The sequence below is a fragment of the Urocitellus parryii genome, chromosome 2 (genome assembly GCF_045843805.1).
Source record: "Urocitellus parryii isolate mUroPar1 chromosome 2, mUroPar1.hap1, whole genome shotgun sequence".
Classification (NCBI taxonomy): Eukaryota; Metazoa; Chordata; class Mammalia; order Rodentia; family Sciuridae; genus Urocitellus; species Urocitellus parryii.
The window spans coordinates 53,567,566-53,591,248 of NC_135532.1; positions in this window are offsets into that span (position 1 = coordinate 53,567,566).

Sequence of the window (23,683 nt, forward strand, 5' to 3'; positions counted from 1 at the left end):
CGTGCTCGGCCCAAGGGTCCGTGTGGGCTTGGCTGGTGGGATTCCACCTAATGGCCTTCCCTAACCTCCCTGCTTGCCAATTAATGGCTTCACTGAGGCGCCACGCCTTCTGTAGCCGCAGGGCAGGCCACGCGAATCAGTTGGCCTGGCTCTCCGGGCCCTGCTGCAGGCTGCTGGGATCCCTGGCACTCTATCACTTTGATTTTTTCTGCTTGCCCCTCCCCCAGCGCTGGCTAGCCAGGTTTCCTTTTGGCTGCTACTGGGAGGAGGGGTTGGAGGTCAGGTGTCTCTGGTTTCCCCCTAGCCTGTATGGAGGCTCAGCTTGATACTCCCTCTCCCGGCAAGCCTAGGAGAGATTTTAAGTGAATTCCCGCTGTCTGGGGGGTGAGCTGAATGACACCGACCTGTTTTGATGTCGCACTCTGAAGGAGAGTGGCGGTGTATCCTTCAGCTTTCCCGGATGGTGGCCGCTGACTGCCTCGGCGGAGTGTCCGCTGTGGGGGATGGGACTGTACCGCTTCCTTCCCCTTCTGAGAACCCGTGCTCGGCCCAAGGGTCCGTGTGGGCTTGGCTGGTGGGATTCCACCTAATGGCCTTCCCTAACCTCCCTGCTTGCCAATTAATGGCTTCACTGAGGCGCCACGCCTTCTGTAGCCGCAGGGCAGGCCACGCGAATCAGTTGGCCTGGCTCTCCGGGCCCTGCTGCAGGCTGCTGGGATCCCTGGCACTCTATCACTTTGATTTTTTCTGCTTGCCCCTCCCCCAGCGCTGGCTAGCCAGGTTTCCTTTTGGCTGCTACTGGGAGGAGGGGTTGGAGGTCAGGTGTCTCTGGTTTCCCCCTAGCCTGTATGGAGGCTCAGCTTGATACTCCCTCTCCCGGCAAGCCTAGGAGAGATTTTATGCGAATTCCCGCTGTCTGGGGGGTGAGCTAAATGACACCGACCTGTTTTGATGTCGCACTCTGAAGGAGAGTGGCGGTGTATCCTTCAGCTTTCCCGGATGGTGGCCGCTGACTGGCTCGGCGGAGTGTCCGCTGTGGGGGATGGGACTGTACCGCTTCCTTCCCCTTCTGAGAACCCGTGCTCGGCCCAAGGGTCCGTGTGGGCTTGGCTGGTGGGATTCCACCTAATGGCCTTCCCTAACCTCCCTGCTTGCCAATTAATGGCTTCACTGAGGCGCCACGCCTTCTGTAGCCGCAGGGCAGGCCACGCGAATCAGTTGGCCTGGCTCTCCGGGCCCTGCTGCAGGCTGCTGGGATCCCTGGCACTCTATCACTTTGATTTTTTCTGCTTGCCCCTCCCCCAGCGCTGGCTAGCCAGGTTTCTTTTTGGCTGCTACTTGGAGGAGGGGTTGGAGGTCAGGTGTCTCTGGTTTCCCCCTAGCCTGTATGGAGGCTCAGCTTGATACTCCCTCTCCCGGCAAGCCTAGGAGAGATTTTATGCGAATTCCCGCTGTCTGGGGGGTGAGCTGAATGACACCGACCTGTTTTGATGTCGCACTCTGAAGGAGAGTGGCGGTGTATCCTTCAGCTTTCCCGGATGGTGGCCGCTGACTGGCTCGGCGGAGTGTCCGCTGTGGGGGATGGGACTGTACCGCTTCCTTCCCCTTCTGAGAACCCGTGCTCGGCCCAAGGGTCCGTGTGGGCTTGGCTGGTGGGATTCCACCTAATGGCCTTCCCTAACCTCCCTGCTTGCCAATTAATGGCTTCACTGAGGCGCCACGCCTTCTGTAGCCGCAGGGCAGGCCACGCGAATCAGTTGGCCTGGCTCTCCGGGCCCTGCTGCAGGCTGCTGGGATCCCTGGCACTCTATCACTTTGATTTTTTCTGCTTGCCCCTCCCCCAGCGCTGGCTAGCCAGGTTTCCTTTTGGCTGCTACTGGGAGGAGGGGTTGGAGGTCAGGTGTCTCTGGTTTCCCCCTAGCCTGTATGGAGGCTCAGCTTGATACTCCCTCTCCCGGCAAGCCTAGGAGAGATTTTATGCGAATTCCCGCTGTCTGGGGGGTGAGCTGAATGACACCGACCTGTTTTGATGTCGCACTCTGAAGGAGAGTGGCGGTGTATCCTTCAGCTTTCCCGGATGGTGGCCGCTGACTGGCTCAGCGGAGTGTCTGCTGTGGGGGATGGGACTGTACCGCTTCCTTCCCCTTCTGAGAACCCGTGCTCGGCCCAAGGGTCCGTGTGGGCTTGGCTGGTGGGATTCCACCTAATGGCCTTCCCTAACCTCCCTGCTTGCCAATTAATGGCTTCACTGAGGCGCCACGCCTTCTGTAGCCGCAGGGCAGGCCACGCGAATCAGTTGGCCTGGCTCTCCGGGCCCTGCTGCAGGCTGCTGGGATCCCTGGCACTCTATCACTTTGATTTTTTCTGCTTGCCCCTCCCCCAGCGCTGGCTAGCCAGGTTTCTTTTTGGCTGCTACTTGGAGGAGGGGTTGGAGGTCAGGTGTCTCTGGTTTCCCCCTAGCCTGTATGGAGGCTCAGCTTGATACTCCCTCTCCCGGCAAGCCTAGGAGAGATTTTATGCGAATTCCCGCTGTCTGGGGGGTGAGCTGAATGACACCGACCTGTTTTGATGTCGCACTCTGAAGGAGAGTGGCGGTGTATCCTTCAGCTTTCCCGGATGGTGGCCGCTGACTGGCTCGGCGGAGTGTCCGCTGTGGGGGATGGGACTGTACCGCTTCCTTCCCCTTCTGAGAACCCGTGCTCGGCCCAAGGGTCCGTGTGGGCTTGGCTGGTGGGATTCCACCTAATGGCCTTCCCTAACCTCCCTGCTTGCCAATTAATGGCTTCACTGAGGCGCCACGCCTTCTGTAGCCGCAGGGCAGGCCACGCGAATCAGTTGGCCTGGCTCTCCGGGCCCTGCTGCAGGCTGCTGGGATCCCTGGCACTCTATCACTTTGATTTTTTCTGCTTGCCCCCATTTATTAATTCTTGATTTTACTTCTTGCGCTTTAAGAGTCTTGTTAAGAAAGTCAGATCCTAGGCCAATGTGGTAAAGATTTTGGCCTGTTTTCTTCTATTAGGCGCAAGGTCTCTGTTCTAGTGTCTAAGTCTTTGATCCACTTTGAGTTGATTTTTATGCAGGGTGAGAGATAGAGGTTTAATTTCTATCTCTTCTTATAAAAAGCTACCAATATTTAATCAAATACTAGAACTTTCCCTAATCCTAGTCACTTCCCAAAGGCCTCATCCATGAACACCATCGTAGGATGAAATTTCCACCCTTTCTGATACTTCACAATGAGGATTAAACTTCAACAGGAGTTTCAGAGGGGTTGAATTCTATTCAAACCATAGCAAATAAGATTTCTCCAGGATTGTGTTGATTTGACATCTTTTCTCAGTTTGACTTCTTGGGTATAGATGGGATAGAGTTAGTACCTAGGTTCCAGCTGAATCTTCTTGGGTTGAATCTTCTTTTGGTTGAAGGGGAGAGGGATGGGCACTAGGGAAGAATAGCATTACCTTAGATTAGGTAGAGGGAAGTGATGGGAGGGGAGGGGAGAGGATGTGGGGATAGGAAAGATGGTAGAATGAAACAGACATGATTACTGTATGTATATATGTGACTGCATATGACCAATATGATTCTGCAACGTGTATACTCATGTATACTCAGTTCTGAAATTGAGCAAGATCAGGATGTACCCTTTCCCTTATTTTGGTAGCTGTTAATTTTTTTGACTGTTTTATCTGGCCATGCTTTTTCATTTTGTTTTTATTTTTTCCTTTATTAATTTAATTATAAATTCACCAGGAGTCTTTAAAAGCATTTATTAGTTAAGTGCTTCTTTGACAATTAAAATTGATAAAGTTTTCATATACATATTTTAAAACATGGCTATACCAGTACTGTGAAATTTCAATGCCCATATTTATGTGTGTTTACCTCCTTGTTGGTGAAAAGTGACTACCCAAAAATAACATGTAACTTTGTTGATAAATGTATCTTTAGCTACTCTTTGCTACACAAACACCTGCTGTCATGCCCCCTAAATTTTCTAGCAGTTGTAGAGACTTCCTTTGCACTGATACTTTACAATTTAAAGGTATGTTCATATAAGTAGATGTAGTTTCTGAACAAATTGAGAGTTTGAGTATTTGATTTGACATCATTAAAAGAATACAATGTTGTACATACTTCATTAAACAAGAACAGGATAATGAAATTGGATTTAATACTTTGGTAGACTATGAAAGCAGTGTGGTAATGTCGGATTGCCCTAAAAATTTTTAAATGTTTTCTTCTGTGTCTGCACTCATCCCATCATGATGCATTAACACAGTTTGTGGATTGGTGTTGATCTGTGCTTCACACTTGAAATAGTTTTGTTTTGAATTTTTCACTCAAGGATACTATTTGAATTATGGTAAATTTGAGTAAATTTATATTAACAACTGGAGCCCGATTTTTTTGACCATTTATGCTTCTTGATTTATTTAATATTCTTTTAAAATATTATTTTCACTGATAATCTTTATAAAGGACTCTTTGGTTTGCAAAGCTCTTTTCCTTGCATTATATGATATTCAATAATGATAAGTAATATACATTTGCTTATAAAAGTGGATTGTAATCCTTATTGATTTAATAATATAGCTTATACTTGGTATGACACATCTAAGAAGGATCATATTTGTTATGAGAATAATGCTTTATTTTTATATACAGTAATTCATAGCTTTCTTATACTTTGTTTTAAATCAATATTACTTTAAAATTGGTATCATGAAACTTACTTGTGTCATTATATTAGATAACTTCTTGACATGATTTGAGTTATTGTTGTCTCAGCATGTTCTCATGAAAATAAAATTGAATTGGACTGTTGGTGGTCCTTTAAAATGTTTTACTTTATCATAATAGCTTTAATGTATAGATTGAATTGTTTATATTTCTTGGTAATGCTTTAATTCTTTAAGCAAAAATACATGTAAAAAGTGTATGATTATAGAGATCTATATAGCTAAGACTTGCACTTTGAAAGTGAAAAATAAGCTAATGTTTAGCAATGTTTTTGTTACATTCAACTTGCTTGTTGCTATTATGGCCTGCTTAGTATCCCTCTGTAGCACCTTTCTCCTCCATTTTTTTTCTCTCTTTTGCCTGAGGTACTCAATACACAGAGGTGCTTTTGTAACTATGAGGTGTGCCCCCATCCCACAATGCTGACTTCTTATTGCTCAGTGGAAGAGCACTTGTCTAGCATGTGTCCCATATCTAGAATCAAAAAAATAAATAAAATTTTTTATAAGTAAATCAGCATTGTAGAAGTACCATTAAGCAATGGGCTTGAAAATTTGAATCAATCTGTTTGCAATTGAGATTAAGAATTAAATTATTTTGAGTAGTTAAACATTGATTTCAGATTAAGTAATTAGAATTAATTAGAATTCCATCAGAAAACTGGATTATCCTGAGGGATTACTTAGAAACTAGGGGAATAGTTACAAAAGTGAAAAATAAGCTAATGTTTAGTATTACAGAAGCACCTCGGTGTATTGTTGATCTTCAGTTAGGTTTATATTTACTTCTTGAGGAGCAGGATGGTTGGTGATTAAGAGCATGGGCTCTGAAGTCCAGCTTTCCTGAGCTGAGGTCAGTTCTGGTTCTGCCACTAATGAGCTATAATCTTGGACATTTTCTTAACTGCTCCCTGCCTCAGATTGCTTATTTGTAAAATGGTGTCAATTGTAATGCCCACCTCATAGAACAGTTATGAGGCTCAGTGTGTTAATACAGAGTTCTTAGAATGCTGTGTGTCATTTGCTGAGTAGTCAATAGATACTTACTGTTTTTGCTATTATAATTCAAGCCTGGTTATTGTTGCCAGTTAAATAAGTTCATACAATTTAGATAGGTAATGGATTTCTGATCATGTAACTTTTGGAAAAAGTTGATGCCTTTTATTTTAGAAAACTCTCTATTGTTTTAGAGGGTTAGCATATAGATTTTGAATCTCCTAATAAAGTATATATTTACCATTAGCATTTGATAATCTATCAAGTTAAAGATGAAATAAATGGTACAGGAAGATAAAATATCTATTTCATAGCATATTCATTATTTCACTTGTATAGAAAGAATAGAAAGAAAATTGAGAGAGGAAACTGTCAATATTCAATCTTTTATTATGGATATGAGTTTAATAAGTCTCAGAAGCTGAAGGAAGGTAATTTCATATTATTTAAATGTTGCGTTGTGATTATGTATTTGTCTTTCATTTTTGTAAATAGGATTTCATTCAAGGAGTAACAGGATGACCTCCTAAAAAATTAAATGTATGCAATGTTAGTTTTATTTTTTAAAACTAATTTCATTGTTAGGAAGGAAACACATATCTTTTGAGTCTAGGTTTTGAGGACAAATAGCTTATATAATTTATCTAAGGAGCTGACAATATGTCCAGGGGGCCAAATCTGGCCTGCTGCCTCTTTTTGTAAACAAAATTTGAATTGAACATAGCCAGAACTATTCATACACCTACCATCTGCGGCTCCTTTTGTGCTATAAGGGTAGAGTTGAGTAACAGAAATAATATGGCCTGAAAAGCCTGCAATTTTTACTCAGGGGTCTTTACAGAAAAAGTTTGCTGATTTCCACCTTAAGTAATTAGTGATAGATGTATTTGTCTGTAATTACTTAGGAGAAAATAGAGATTGGAACAAGTAGTACATGCTGCTTATTCTGGTATTTGTCAAAAAATAACTTGCCAAAACAACCAGTCTTTGTTCTTGTGCTTATTTGAAATGACTGGTCTGATTTGGGCTGCATCACAGATTTGTGCATCCTATTTGATAAGAATGTTCCAGTACTTGCAGTGAGTGCTTTCTATTAAATACAGAGTTGTTGGGTATTTTTGAAATTATTTACAGATTTTAACAGAACTTTTTCCATTATGCCTGTGGGAATATAGAAATTCTTCATTGGCTTTAGTTGAGCATTTCTATAGTATTTGGACAACTTTACGATTCTATAGAAAACTATATCACAGACAATTTCTTTTTATCTTTTAAAAATAGAATCAGGACCACTTAAGGAGAAGAAAAAGAATGGGTATAAGATTGAAAAGCCTGTTAAAACTTCAATCCTGAATAAAATATAGTTTGTATTAATTTATTTATTTTGGTTCTAGGGATTGAACTAGGGGTTTTTTGCCACTGAGCTATATCTCCAGCCCTTTTTGTTTTTTATTTTGAGACAGAGTCTCACTAAATTACTTCAGGCCTCACTAAGTTGCCTAGGCCAGCCTCAAGAGTTTGCAGTCCTCCTGCTTTAGCCTCCCAAGTAGATGGGATTATAGATGTGCACCACTTTACCAGGCAGAAAATATATTTAGTAGTTGTTTTAGTTAGCCTTTTGGTTGCTGCAACCAAAAGACTGGACAAGAACAATTTTAGCGGAGGAAAAGTTTATTTGGTGCTTGAGGTTTCAGAAGTCTCAATACATAGAAGGCTGATTGCTCTGGACCTAAGGTAAGGCAAAATACTATGGTGGAAGGATGTGGCAGAGAAAAGCAGCTCAAGATTTGGCTGTCAGGAAGCAGAGAGAGCTCTGTTGAATTATGACAAAATATACACCCTAAAGGAATGTCCACAGGGACCCACCTCCTTCAGCCATACCCTACTAACCTAGAGTTATCACCCAGTTAATCTCTACCAGGGGATTAGTGAACTGATTTGGTTAAAGTTCTCATAATTCAATCATTTCACCTCTAAAGTGTCTTGCATTATCTTACACATGAGCTTTGGGGACACTTATTATCTAAACCATAACAGAAGTCAATCATTTAAATTAATTCAATAGTAGCAGGCAGATTATTTTTATTGAAAATTGAACTTATACAAGTAAGTGTATGTTTTTATTTGGTAAAGTTTTGTAATAGTGTTCAGGGGACTACTACAAAGGGTTTAAAAAGTACAGTTTTCAGTATTTGTTGCCATACTCTTATTCATTTTTTCCTTTTGGATGTGTGTCTTCAAGCTTGTAGAATTGCTAGTGTCATCAAGAGATTCATATTCACTGGGATCCAGTAAACAATTTATGTTTTTGATATTCTGATCATAGAAATTAGTATTATTAGAAATTTTACACTTCATCAAACCACTTTGGTATATTGGGTCTAAAATTAACAGTGAGAACAGCCAAATGTGCTCATTTAACAAATGTAACCAGTAATATAGGCAAACACCATTATTGCAAAAACCAGGCCCTAAATTTTTGCTGACTTAAAAAGACCAATGCAACGAATGAGAAATTTGAAGAGTACATTAGATTTTCTGTAAAAATTACAATAAATTTTACATATCAAACTGTGAGGTATATATAAATAAAATTACTTTCTTTACTCAAAGGGCCAAACTTTGTATGGATGACTTGATAGGATCACTTGATAGAACCACCCAGGTGCAGTGTCCACTGAAAGTTTAAATGAAAAGATCATATTTGCTAAGTTTACTAAGACCATGCTGGTTTTTACTTTAAGAATGGATTAAAAAGAGCAGGGAATGGAGCTCAGCGTTAGTGCTTGCCTAGCATGGGCAAGACCCTGGTTTTGAACCTTGACACCACGAAACAAAACCAAAGAAACCAAACAGATGATGAAGTAAACAGATCAAGACTCAGGCAGGACAATTTAAAGAAAAATCGTCTTTAGAGGTAAACTTCATGAATAATTTTTTCTGAAGGGAAATTGAAGAGAGAACTCTGGTTGACTTTCAGTGTTCTAGACTTAGTTCCCCAAACCCCTATTTAAAAATAAATTCAGTTAATGTTGTTTACTCTGTTGGTGCTGGAGCTGGTTGTTTCTTAATGTCATTTGCATGAGAATTAACTTTGTTGGTTGTCAAAAATTGTGCTTTGTGAGTTGATAAAATAGTGATTTAAGATTTAATGTAGCTTCATATTGAGTCATAGCAAAAATGACCCACTAAGATTTCATTGACTTCCCTTAGTAAATAAGTTATCTCCAACTGTAAAGATTTTTTAAAGGAAGATGAGTATACTTCTTAGGTCTAGATTTCTAAAGAGTTGCAGGGATTTTTTAAAAATTTTTACACTAAGGAACTTTTAAGAACACATTTAAAAAAAAAAAAGTGCAGTGATTCCTCACAGGTGGGAACCCTTGCTCTCAGCTTTTGCATGATTGACCTGATATGATCAATTACTAATCCCACTCTTTTTAAATGCTATTTCCAAACCAGTTTGGGAACTCCAGATTAAAGCATTGATTTAACAAGTAGATATATATTGAACAGGACTTTTTTTTTTTTTTTTGTCCAAAGTCGTGAGTTCCACTTTTTAGAAAGTATTTTGTGAATGTTTTCTCTGGTGAGTATTTATTTTTCCTTTGGTTTGAAAGTTGCTGTTTTAATGCTGAGCACCTGTTACTGTGTTCATAAGTACATTTCTTTGCATTAGCCTTTACCTCACTTTTCACCTCCTTCTACCACTGTTTCTTTCTGCTCTCTGCTGTGGTCTGGTTTCTTCCGTCACATTACGGAACAGCTTTTGCTGAAGTACCTGTGATCTGACAGTTGTTGACGCAGAAAAATTAAGAAATCTGTAGAAAGAAGATGTCAAGGAGGGACAAGGAAATAAAATTATAATTCAGAAATTCTGCCTACTTTTCCAGGCCTGTCACTTCCTAAGCCATTCTCTTTCCCACAAACTTGTTGCTCCCAAGTTCCTGGGAAATCTGTAAATCTGCAAGTGCACTGTCGTTTAACTTCCCAATGCATAGAAAAAAGGTATTTTGAGAAAGTATGATTTAGCAGGACTTTTCAATGATATTTATTGTCAGACAATGAAGACTTAGTCATTTTAAGGAACTTGAGATGGACTGACAGACTGCTATAATTCCTACATAATTTCCTATACCCACCCCTCACCAATTTTCCTTCAGAAGAAGAGCTGGGAACTGCCAAAGTCTCACACTCTTGAAATGGCCCACATTATCCCTTGAAAGTGTATTCTTTGCGTTACATGGAAAGGCATCTCTCTCGATAACTTGCATTCTGTGTACCTTTCTAAACAAATTCATGCCTCCAGTTGGCGTGTTCTGAAATTCTTGTCCATCTCATGAGCCAAGGACCTTGCTGGTCTGGAATCATGTTCCCCCATTCTCTCTGGGAACTCCTCAGGTCCTTCTCTTGAGATCTCTTTCTCCATGACATCTTGACATGACTTTCAAAGCTTTTCTTACTGACCCCTTTACTTCATTGGACAGAATTTCTTAACCTTGAAATTCACTATTCTTGAGATTCTGTATTCCTGTCTCTTCTTTTTTTTTATTGTTGGTTGTTCAAAACATTACATAGTTCTTGATATATCATATTTCATACTTTGATTCAAGTGGGTTATGAACTCCCATTTTTACCCCTTATATAGATTGCAGAATCACATCAGTTACACATCCATTGATTTACATATTGACATACTCATGTCTGTTGTATTCTGCTGCCTTTCCTATCCTCTACTATCCCCCCTCCCCTCCCCTCTTCTCTCTCTACCCCCTCTACTGTAATTAATTTCTCCCCCTTGTATTATTTTTCCCTTTCCCCTCACTTCCTCTTGTATGTAATTTTGTATAACCCTGAGGGTCTCCTTCCATTTCCATGCAATTTCCCTTCTCTCTCCCTTTCCCTCCCACCTCTCATCCCTGTTTAATGTTAGTCTTCTTCTCATGCTCTTCTTCCCTACTCTGATGTTAGTTACTCTCCTTATATCAAAGAAGACATTTGGCATTTGATTTTTAGGGATTGGCTAGCTTCACTTAGCATAATCTGCTCCAATGCCATCCATTTCCCTCCAAATTCTATGATTTTGTCATTTTTTAATGCAGAGTAATACTCCATTGTGTATAAATGCCACATTTTTTTTTATCTGTTCGTCTATTGAAGGGCATCTAGGTTGCTTCCACAGTCTAGCTATTGTGAATTGTACTGCTATGAACATTGATGTAGCAGTGTCCCTGTAGCATGCTCTTTTTAGGTCTTTAGGGAATAGACCCAGAAGGGGAATAGCTGGGTCAAATGGTGGTTCCATTCCCAGCTTTCCAAGAAATCTCCATACTGCTTTCCAAATTGGCCACACCAATTTGTAGTCCCACCAACAATGAACAAGTGTACCCTTTTCCCCACATCCTTGCCAGCACTTGTTGTTGTTTGACTTCATAATGGCTGCCAATCTTACTGGAGTGAGATGGTATCTTAGGGTGGTTTTGATTTGCATTTCTCTGACTGCTAGAGATGGTGAGCATTTTTTCATGTACTTGTTGATTGATTGTATGTCCTCCTCTGAGAAGTGTCTGTTCAGGTCCTTGGCCCATTTGTTGATTGGGTTATTTGTTATCTTATTGTCTAATTTTTTGAGTTCTTTGTATACTCTGGATATTAGGGCTCTATCTGAAGTGTGAGGAGTAAAGATTTGTTCCCAGGATGTAGGCTCCCTATTTACCTCTCTTATTGTTTCTTTTGCTGAGAAAAAACTTTTCAGTTTGAGTAAGTCCCATTTGTTGATTTTAGTTATTAACTCTTGTGCTATGAGTGTCCTATTGAGGAATTTGGAGCCCGACCCCACAGTATGTAGGTCATAGCCAACTTTTTCTTCTATCAGATGCCGTGTCTCTGATTTGATATCAAGCTCCTTGATCCATTTTGAGTTAACTTTTGTGCATGGCGAGAGAAAGGGATTCAGTTTCATTTTGTTGCATATGGATTTCCAGTTTTCCCAGCACCATTTGTTGAAAATGCTATCCTTCCTCCATTGCATGCTTTTAGCCCCTTTATCAAATATAAGAAAGTTGTAGTTTTGTGGGTTGGTTTCTGTGTCCTCTATTTTGTACCATTGGTCCACCTGCCTGTTTTGGTACCAGTACCATGCTGTTTTTGTTACTATTGCTCTGTAGTATAGTTCGAAGTCTGGTATTGCTATACCACTTGATTCACACTTCCTGCTTAGCATTGTTTTTGCTATTCTGGGTCTTTTATTTTTCCATATGAATTTCATGATTGCTTTCTCTATTTCTACAAGAAATGCCATTGGGATTTTGATTGGCATTGCATTAAATCTATAGAGAACTTTTGGTAATATCGCCATTTTGATGATGTTAGTTCTGCCTATCCATGAACAGGGTATATTTTTTCCATCTTCTAAGATCTTCTTCAATTTTTCTCTTTAGGGTTCTATAGTTTTCATTGTATAAGTCTTTCACCTCTTTTGTTAGGTTGATTCCCAAGTATTTTATTTTTTTTGAGGATATTGTGAATGGAGTGGTTGTCCTCATTTCCATTTCAGAGGATTTGTCACTGATATACAGGAATGCCTTTGATTTATGCGTGTTGATTTTATATCCTGCCACTTTGCTGAATTCATTTATTAGCTCTAATAGTTTCTTTGTAAACCATTTTGGGTCTGCTAGGTATAGAATCATGTCATCTGCAAATAGTGATAATTTAAGTTCTTCTTTTCCTATTTTTATGCCTTTAATTTCTTTTGTCTGTCTAATTGCTCTGGCCAGTGTTTCGAGAACTATGTTGAACAGAAGTGGTGAGAGAGGGCATCCCTGTCTTGTTCCAGATTTTAGAGGGAATGCCTTCAATTTTTCTCCATTCAGAATGATGCTAGCCTGAGGCTTAGCATAGATTGCTTTTACATTGTTGAGGTATGTTCCTGTTATCCCTAGTTTTTCTAGAGTTTTGAACATAAAGGGATGCTGTACTTTGTCGAATGCTTTTTCTGCCTCTATCGAGATGATCATATGGTTCTTATTTTTAAGTCTATTGATGTGGTGAATAACATTTATTGATTTCCGTATATTGAACCATCCTTGCATCCCAGGGATGAATCCTACTTGATCATGGTGCACAATTTTTTTGATATGTTTTTGTATCCAATTCGCCAGAATTTTATTGAGGATTTTTGCATCTAGGTTCATTAGAGATATTGGTCCTGTCTCTTCTAACACGGCAGAATTCTTGTTCTCTTTATCACTGATAATTTGTTTGCTGTCTTTTAATGATATTCTTATCCTACATTCTTTGCCTTTTTCCATCTTCCATATTGATATTAATAATGTTGTATCTTTGGTCCACTTTCTCATTCTTCTTACTTTTTTTTCCCCCCTAGGAAAATAAATTTTATTCTCCCATAGTTGAAGAATCAGGTGATACATTCTTTCATTCATTAAACAAACAGCACTACATATTTACACAAGTCCCCAAGAGGGAGGGCAGATTCTGCCTGAGCACTAATCTACAAGTCCAAAGGGGAGAGGACTGCTAGGGATACTAAGGCCCACAGCTGGCTCTCAGGTTTATCAGGCTACCACTTTGTACAAATGGCCCCAGGCCCCTTTCCAAGCATAGAACTCCCCTTTCTACAGAGTTTTGGGTCTAACCTGCTTTTTTTTAAAGAAAAAAAATTTAATTTGTTATATATGACAACAGAATGCATTACAATTCACATTTCACATATAGAACACAATTTTTCATATCTCTGATTGTACACAAAGTAGAGTCACATCCTTCCTGTCTTCATACATGTACTTAGGGTAATGATGACATTGCATTCCACCATCTTTCCTACCCCTATGCCTCCTCCCTTTGCCTCCCTCCCCTTTTCCTCTTTGCCCTACCTAGAGTTCATTTAATCCCCCCTTTCAGCATATTATCAATCCGCATCCTTAAATCAGAGAAATCATTTGGCATTTGTTTTTTTTTTTGGATTGGCTTACTTCACTTAGCATTATCTTCTCTAACTCCATCCATTTACCTGCAAATGCCACGATTTTATTCTCTTTTAAGCCTGAATAATATTCCATTATGTATATATACCACATTTTCTTTATCCATTCATCTACTGAAGGGCATCTAGTTTGGTTCCACAGTTTAGCTATTGTGAATTTTGCTGCTATAAACACTGATATGGCTGTGTCCCAGTAGTATGCTGTTTTTAAGTCCTTTGGGTATAGCCCAAGAAGAGGGATAGCTGGGTCAAATGGTGGTTGCATTCCCAGATTTCCAAGGAATCTCCATACTGCTTTCTATATTGGCTGCATCAATTTGCAGTCCCACCAGTGATGTGTGAGTGTGCCTTTTCCCCCACATCCTTGCCAACACTTATTGTTGTTTGTCTACATAATAGCTGCCATTCTGACTGGAGTGAGATATATCTTAGAGTAGTTTTGATTTGCATTTCTCTAATTGCTAGAGATGATGAGCATTTTTTCATATATTTGTTGATTGATTGTATATCCTCTTCTAAGAAGTGTCTGTTCATGTCCTTGGCCCATTTATTGATTGGGGTTTTTTTTGTGCTTATCTTTTTGAGTTCTTTATATACCCTAGAGATTAGTGCTCTATCTGATGTGTGAGGGTTAAAAATTCGCTCCCAAGTTGTAGGCTCTCTATTCACCTCACAGATTTTTCTTTTGCTAAGAAGAAACCTTTTAGTTTGAGTCAATCCCATCTTGGTTTTAATTCTTATGGTATAGGAGATTTATTAAGGAAGTTGGGGCCTAATCCCACATGATAAAGATTAGGATCTACTTTTTCTTCTAATAGATGCAGAATCTCTTGGTTTAATTCCTAGGTCCTTGATCCACTTTGAGTTGAGTTTTATTCATTGTGAGAGATAGGGGTTTAATTTCATTTTGTTGCATATGGATCTCCAGTTTTCCCAGCACCATTTGTTGAAGAGGCTATCTTTTCTCCAATGCATGTTTTTGGTGCCTTTGTCTAATATAAGATAATTGTAATTTTGTGGGTTAGTCTCTGTGTCCTCTATTCTGTACCATTGGTCTACCAGTCTGTTTTGGTGCCAATATCATGCTGTTTTTGTTATTATTGCTCTGTAATATAGTTTAAGGTCTGGTATAATGTTCCACCTGCTTCACTATTCTGCTAAGGATTGATTTATCTATTCTGAGTCTCTTATTTTCAGATGAATTTCATGATTGCTTTTTCTAATTCTATGAGGAATGTCATTGGGATTTTGATTGGAATTGCATTAAATCTGTATAGTGCTTTTGGTAGTATGGTCATTTTGATAATATTAATTCTGCCTATCCAAGAGCAAGGTAAATCTTTCCATCTTCTAAGGTCTTCTTTAATTTCTTTCGTTAGCATCCTGTAGTTTTCATTGAATAGATCTTTCACCTCTTTCATTAAGTTGATTCCCAAATATCTTTTTTTTTTGATGCTATTGTAAATGGGGTAGTTTTCCTCATTTACCTTTCAGAGGATTTGTCACTTATATACAGAAATGCATTTGATTTATGGGTGTTGATTTTATATTCTGCTACTTTGCTGAATTCATTTACTAGTTCTAGAAGTTTTCTGGTAGAGCTTTTTGAGTCTTTTAGGTATAGAATCATATCTTCAGCAAATAGTGCTAACTTAAGTTCTTCTTTTCCTATATGTTTCCCTTTGATTTCTTTCATCTGTCTAATTGCTCTGGCCAGTGTTTCAAGAACTATGTTAAATAGAAGTGGTGAAAGAGGGCATCCCTGTCTTGTTCCAGCTTTTAGAGGGAATGCCTTCAATTTTTCTCCATTTAGAATGATGTTGTCTTGGGGCTTAGCATAGATAGCCTTTATAATGTTGAGATATGTTCTTATTATCCCTATTTTTTCTAGTGTTTTGAACATGAAGCAGTGCTGTATTTTGTCAAATGCATCTTCTGCATCTATTGAGATGATTGTATGATTCTTATCTTTGAATCTATTGATGTGGTGAGTTACATTTATTGATTTATGTATGTTGAACCAACCTTGCATCCCTGGGATGAATCCCACTTGATCATGGTGCATGATCTTTTTGATATGTTTTTTGTATTTGATTTGCCCGCATTTTTATTGAGATTTTTTGCATCTATGTTCATTAGAGATATTGGTCTGAAGTTTTCTTTTTAATATTTATTTTTTAGTTTTAGTTGGACACAATATATTTTATTTTTATGTGGTGCTGAGGATCAAACCCAGCAACTCAGGCATGTACTAGGTGAGTGCTCTACCGCTGAGGCACAATCCCAGCCCTGAAGTTTTCTTTTCTTTTCTTTTTGAAGTTTTTGCCTGGTTTTGGAATCAGGGTGATATTGGCCTCGTAAAATGAGTTTGGAAGTGCTGTCTCTTTTTCTATTTCCTGAAATAAATTGAAGAGTATTGGTATTATTTCTTCTTTAGAGGTCTTGTAGAACTCAGCTCTGTATCCATCTGGTCCTGGGCTTTTCTTTGTTGATAGCCTTCTAATGGCATCTTCTATTTCATTGCTTGAAATTCATTTCTTTAAATTGTATATATCATCCTGATTCAATTTGGGCAAATCATATGACTCTAGAAATTTTTCAATCTCTTCAGTATTTTCTATTTTATTGGAGTACATGTTTTCAAAATAATTTTTAATTATCTTCTGTATTTCTGTAGTGTCTGTTGTGATATTTCCTTTTTCATCATGTATGTTAGTAATTTGAGTTTTCTTTCTCCTTTTCTTCATTAGCATGACTAAGGGTCTGTCAATGTTATTTATTTTTTCAAAGAACCAACTTTTTGTTATGTCAATTTTTAAAATTGTTTCTTTTGTTTCAATTTCATCTCTGATTTCAATTATTTCCTATCTTCTGTTGCTTTTTGTGTTGATTTGTTATTCTTTCTCTAGGGCTTTGAGATATAATGTTAAGTCATTTATTTGTTGACTTTTTCTTCTTTTAAGGAATGAACTCCATGCAATGAACTTTCCTCTTAGAACTGCCTTCATAGTTCTCCGAGATTTCAATATATTGTATCTGTGTTCTCATTCATCTCTAAATTTTTTTTAATCTCCTCCTTGATGTCTTCTGCAACACATTGTTCATTCAGTAGCATATTATTTAGTATCCAGATGTTGGAATAATTTTTATTGTTTATTTTGTCATTGATTTCCAATGTCATTCTATTATGATCTAATAAAATGCATGGTAGTATCTCTACTTTTTTTGTGTCTGCTAAGAGTTGCTTTGTGGAATATTATATGGTCTGTTTTAGAGAAGGATCCATGTGATGCTGAGAAGAAAGTGTATCCACTTGATGTAGGTTGAAATATTCTATATATGTCAGTTAAGTCTAAGTTATTAATTGTATTATTGAGTTCTATAGTTTCTTTAGTCAACTTTTGTTTGGAAGATCTATCCAAGGGTGAGAGAGGTATGTTAAAGTCACCCAAGATTATTGTGTTGTGGTCAATTTGACTCTTGAACTTGAGAAGAATTTGTTTGATGAACATAGCTGCACCATTGTTTGGGGCATATATATTTATGATTATTATGTCTTGTTGGTGTATGGTTCCCTTGAGCATCATGTAATGTCCATCTTTATCCCTTTTGATTAACTTTGGCTTGAAGTCTATTTTATTTGATATGAAGTTGGAAACCCCTGGTTGCTTCTGCAGTCCATGTGAGTGGTATGATTTTTCCTAACCTTTCACCTCCAGTCTATGGATGTCTTTTCCTATCAGATGAGTCTCCTGGAGGCAGCATATTATTGGCTCTTTTTTTAAAAATCCAATCTGCTAGCCTATGTCTTTTGATTGGTGGGTTCAAGCCATTAACATTCAGGGTTATTTTTGAGACATGATTTGTATTCCCAGCATTTTTGTTATTTAACTTGACTTGGTTTCTCCTTTAATTAGTTTTCCTTTAGTGTAATACCTCTCTCTGCTGATTTTCATCATTGTTTTTAATTTCCTCTTCATGGAATATTTTGCTGAGGGTGTTCCGTAGTGCAGGCTTTCTATTTGTAAATGCTTTTAACTTTTGTTTATCATAGAATATTTCATTATCATATCTAAAGCTTAATTTTGCTGGATATAAGATTCTTGGTTGGCAACCATTTTCTTTCAGAGTTTGGTATATGTTGTTCCATGATCTTCTGGCTTTGAGGGTCTGGGTTGAAAAATCTGTTGAGATATGAACTGGTCTCCCCCTATATGTGATCTGATTCCTCTATCTTGCAGCTGTTAAGATTCTATCATTATTCTGTACGCTAGGCATTTTCATTATAATATGCCTTGGTGTAGATCTGTTGTAATTTTGTTGATCTGTTGTAATTTTGTACATTTGGTATTCTGTAAGTCTCTTGTATTTGGTTCTCCAATTTCAATTTTTCATGCTTGGGAAATTTTCTTACATTATCTCATTGAAGAGATTGTGGATTCCTTTGGTTTGAAACTCAGTGCCTTCCTCTATCCCAATAACTCTTAGATTTGGTCTTTTGATGCTGTCCCGTAATTCTTGGATGTTCTGTTCATGGTTTCTTACCATCTTCACTGTGCGGTCAACTTTATTTTCTAGATTGTATACTTTGTCTTTATTATCTGACGTTCTTTCTTCCAAATGATCTAGTCTGTTGGTTATACTCTCTATTGAGTTTTTGATTTGGTTTATTGTATCCTTCATTTCAAGGATTTCTGACTTTTTTTTCCCCAGTGTCTCTGTTTCTTGAAGTAAGCTTTTGCTACCTGTATTTGTTCTCTTATTTCTGTGTTGGAGTGATCAACTTTTGCGTGTATTTGCTCATTTAGATCATTCTTTAATTCACAGATCATTTTAATTATGAACCTTTTGAACTCCTTCTCTGACATTTCATCAACTTTGCTCTCCATAGGTTCTGTTATTGTAGTATCTTGGTTTGTTTGGGGCATTTTCCTTCCTTGTTTTTTCATGTTGTCTATGTGTCTTCCTTTCTTGCAGTGTAGGTCTGAGATATTACAGCTTCTACCTTATATTCTTGTAGTATCCATGCAGATTGTCTGTCCCTCACCTTGATGTTGGGCTTCCAGACCCTGCTGGTATCCCTTAATATATGCTACTGCAACTAAAGGTGGTGGCAGCAATAGGTGAGGTAACTTGAGATAATAGTGGAGGTGCCCCAAGACCGAAGCAATGTCTTACTGAGATGGGGCTGAAAGGGTGGGCCTTACACTGTCTTTGGGATGCCTTCTCTGAGATGTAGCTGCTTCTAGGCTCTTTCTGTTGTCAAAAGGTAGGAGCTACTTCATCAGAAAGACTATGGCGATGTCTGCAATGTCCCAAGATAGAAGTTAGTTATATTTGGGCTCCCAGGTAAGGGTGGTGGTGGATTCAGATCTACCCTGGGCCTGGGTCCCGCATATGTCAGTGTAGGTGGATCTGGGCCTGGCCTGGGCTCTGGCGGTGGATGCTGGTTGGAAGACGTGGTCCTGTGCTAGAGCCTGAGTTCTGGTGGGTGTCTGCTGGTGGCAGGATGGACCCAGGTCTACTGTGAGCCTAGGTCCCATGCAGCTCAATGTGGGCAAATCTGGGCCAGACCTGAGCTTTGGCACGGATCTGCTGGTCGAAAGAGCTCATTCTTCTTACTTTTAACTGATCAGTCTCTGTTCTTTCCTGATTTAAACTAATTTCTACATGTCGATTCCTAAATCTACTTAGACTAGTACTTGAAAATGCAGCCTTGTACAGTTGTTTCTCATCATGGTTGAAAGATTGGTTCTATGACCCTTCCATATACCAAATCTCAGGATGTTCATCTCTTATATAAAATAGTATTTGCATATAATCTATGTTTATCTTCCTAATATTTTCAATCACCTCTACATTACTTATAATACCTAATGCAATGGAAATACTATGTAAATAGTTGTTATACCATATTACTTAGGGAATAATGATAAGAAAAAAAGTGCATATATTCAGTATATTTAAAAAAAATTCCCATCTGCATTTGGTTGCCTCTGGGAATGCAGAACCCACAGATATAAAGAGCCAACTATATATGAAACACATGCTGTACAATTTAGACCTTGGTATCAGCATGACACCTCAAACTCTCTATGCCTCTGTGTTTTTTTCCCCTTTGTCTCTCAGGTTCTTCCCTTTGAATACCTAGAAAGCTTTTTTTCAAATTAAGTTAATTAATTCTTGCCTATCATTTTAAAGCAGAGCCATCACCTGTTGTAAGAAGTCATCTTTGATGAGAAGCAGAAGTACTTCCTCCACGTTTCTTTAACATTCTATTTTTAGATTCTTGTGTTGTCATTGTATGTCTTCTCAAGTGAACACTAGAATTGAATGTATTTGAGGTTAACTACCACATTTTTTTTTCATCTGTGTATTCTCTGGACTAGCACAGTGAATCATAGAAAGTATAGGGGCTCAACAAATGTTTATTAAATAAATATACTGATTGGACTTTTCTTTTTTAATTGTGGCATGATTAACATACATTAAAGTCCACAGCTCTTAAGTGTTTTGTACAATAGATTTTGAGAGTTGTATATACTTACATAATTACCATTCCCTGCAAGATACAGACTATTTTCATTACCCAAGAAAGTTTTCTCCTGATATTTCTCCTGGTTTTTTTTTATTGTGGAGCAGAATTCCATGTTTGAGTATGACACAGTTTGTTTAAAATTTCTCTTGTTTATAAACATTGTTTTTTCTCTTTCTAGTTTCTGGTTAATTATCAATAAGATCATGTATAGTCTTGTATTTTTGTGGGCATGTTTTCATTTATCCTGGATATTTGGGAATGCAATATCTGGGCTATAGGGTTGATTTGTTTTTAACTTTATAAGAAATAGTCAAATTTTTATTTCCAAAGTGACATTTTGCATGCCAACCAAAAATGTTTGTGAGATCTAGTGTGTTCACATCTTCACCAATTTTCAGTGTTTTCTATCTTTTTGACTTTAGTTGTTTAGGCTTGTGCAATATGATATCTCATAGTATTTTTTAAACACAATTTGAAAGGAGATAATTTTTTATTATCTTTATTTATTTTTATGTGCTGCTGAGGATTGAACCCAGTGCCTTACATGTGCGAGGCAGGCGCTCTACCACTAAGCCCCAGCCCCAACCCCTCATAGTAGTTTTAATGTGTACTTGAGGACTAAAGATGTTGAGCACCTTTTCATGTGCTTATTGCCATTTGTTTATATTCTTTTATGATATTTCTTTCTGCATAATTTTCCCATTTTAAAAATTTTGGAGTATTGGTGGTGCATGCCTATAATCCCAGGTAGGAGGATCACAAGTTCAAAGCCAGTCTCGCAACTTAGCAAGTCCCTGAACAACTTAGTGAGACATTGTCTCAAAATTAATAATAATAATAATAATAATAACAACAATAATAATTTTAAAAGGCCTAGAAATGTGGCTCAGTGGTTGAGCACCCCTGGGTTCAATCCCTGGTATATACACACACAAAAGTTGGATTATTAGACTTTTTATTGTTGATTTGAAGAGTTGTTATACGAGTCCTGACATACAGAATACATGTACTGTGGGTAATGTTTTTAGTCTGTAATTTCTGTATTCATTTTATTCCTAAAAATGAAGAACCTTGAAAAATTAAGGGCCCAAAATCAAAAGCTAGAGAGAAAAAAGGGCAATTTGTGCATAATGAGATAAAAATGGCCATCAAACATATGAAAAGTTATTCACACTCATAATTAGAGAAATGCACACAGATTTCCTCTGTCACCTATAAGAGTGGTAAAGTTTATATATATATATATATATATATATATATATTACAACACATTCAGTTGGCAAGGTTGTGATGAGACAGATACTTTCATACATTGCTAATGTGAAGGCAAATTGGTCTAACTATTTGTCATAGTTCAGGTTTTGTGATAAGAATTCCATAGGTTGTTTAAACAACAGAACTTATTTCTCATGATGCTGGAGGCTGGGACATATAAGAACAAGTTGTTTGCTGGTTTAATTTGTGGTAATGACCCTTTTTCTGGGACTGTATTCCATGACATGACTGTATCCCATGGCTGTATTTCATAAAGCAGAGAGAAAAAAAGGAAGTGAACTCTGTGTGTCTAATGGCACTGATCCCTTCATGAGGATTCCACCATCATAACCTAAGCACCTCCAAAGGCCCCATCTACAAATACCATCACACTGGGGAGTAGAGTTTCAACATAAGAATTTCAGGAAAACAGAAACATCTGGTTCATAACACTATTATAGAGGGAAATTTGGCCCTATTGCTTCTCTTCAGCCTAGTTTGAAGGGCTGGGATTTTCCTAGCTCTCCTGAGAGAATTTTAAGCCTTTGGTAACTGGCTCCAGTATCTCAGGGGAATTCTTTTGCCTCACTTCCTCTTGTTAGTAGTTGAAAGCCTGGAATGTTTTGTTATTTAATATAATTATTGATATGACTGTTTTTAGACTCTGATTTCATTATTTTTTAATTTATCCTGTTCTTTGTACCTTCTTTTCTAGCTTTTTGATGAAGCATGTGTTTTTTAGTATTCTGTTTTATGTACTCTGTTGAGTTTTAGGTGTTCTGCTTATGTTATTATTTTTTAATGTTTCTTCTTCTTCTGAGATTATACCATAAATCATTGTTACCATGGTCTACCTTCAAATAATGATACTTCATAAATAATGTAAAAATTTTGGGCTGGGGATGTGGCTCAAGCAGTGGTGCGCTTGCCTGGCATGTGTGCGGCCCGGGTTCGATCCTCAGCACCACATACAAACAAAGATGTTGTGTCCACTGATAACTAAAAAATAAATATTAAAATTCTCTCTCTCTCTCTCTCTCTCTTCACTCTCTCTTTAAAAAAAAGAAAAAAAATTTTATAGCAATATAATTTTATTGATTTTAACCTTCCCATTGTCCTACTGTTCTTTTTTAAAAAATATTTTTCATAAATAGTATATTTACATCTATAATAAGTCCAAAGTATTTTTATTTTCCTTTAAGTAATTTATAGTCTTTTAAAGAAATGTACACATATATATGTAAAGGTAGTTTAAGAAAATTTTCTATATTTTCTTGCATATTTCCTCTTTCAAATGCTTTTAATTCTTTCCCTCAGATCTGACTTCATCTTGTATCATTTTGCTAGTACTGAATAATTTCTTATATTATAAATCTGGTAGTTGTAAATTCTCCCAGCTTTTGTCTTAAGAATCTCTTAATTCTTCTTTCTGAAGGCTATTTTCTCTGGTTATGTATTTGTAAGTTGACTCTTTTCCTCTTTTATACTTTGTAGACATAGTTTCACTTTCTTCAAAGATGAATTATTTCTGATGAGAAGTTAGTGAAAATTTTTGTATTTTTCCTCAGTGTGTAATGTGCCTTTATTCTTTCATTGCTGTAAGATTTGTTTTTAATTATTTTTTTCCCAACAAGTTTGAGTATAATGTACCTTACTGTCATTTTTTACCTGTATTTATTCACATGCATCTTTGAGTTGATGTCTTCATCAAAATTATGCAGGCATTATCTTTTTGTTTCTTCTGCCCCATTTTCTCTTATTTTCCTTTGAATCTAATGATATTTTATTGTTAGCTTCTTTTTTATCTTGAATTTTCTGTTCTATTAATTTTCTACTTCCTTTTTTGCACATTTTTAATTTTGCTCTTTTATATCTTATCTGCTATATAGAAGACCTGTCTACTGAAGTCTTCATTTATAACTTTGTATTTTTCATTTGTGGCATTTTATTTTTTAATTTTTCTGTCTTTTGAAATTCTTAATCTTTTTTCTGTTTATTGTCTAGTCTTTCAATGACATCGTTTTATCTATATAATACTTAGTTTCAAGTGCCTGTTAGTTTCTTTTTTTAATTTGTTCTTTTTAGTTATATTGACAGTAGAATGTATTTTGACATATTATACATACATGGAGTTGTACATAATGTGGA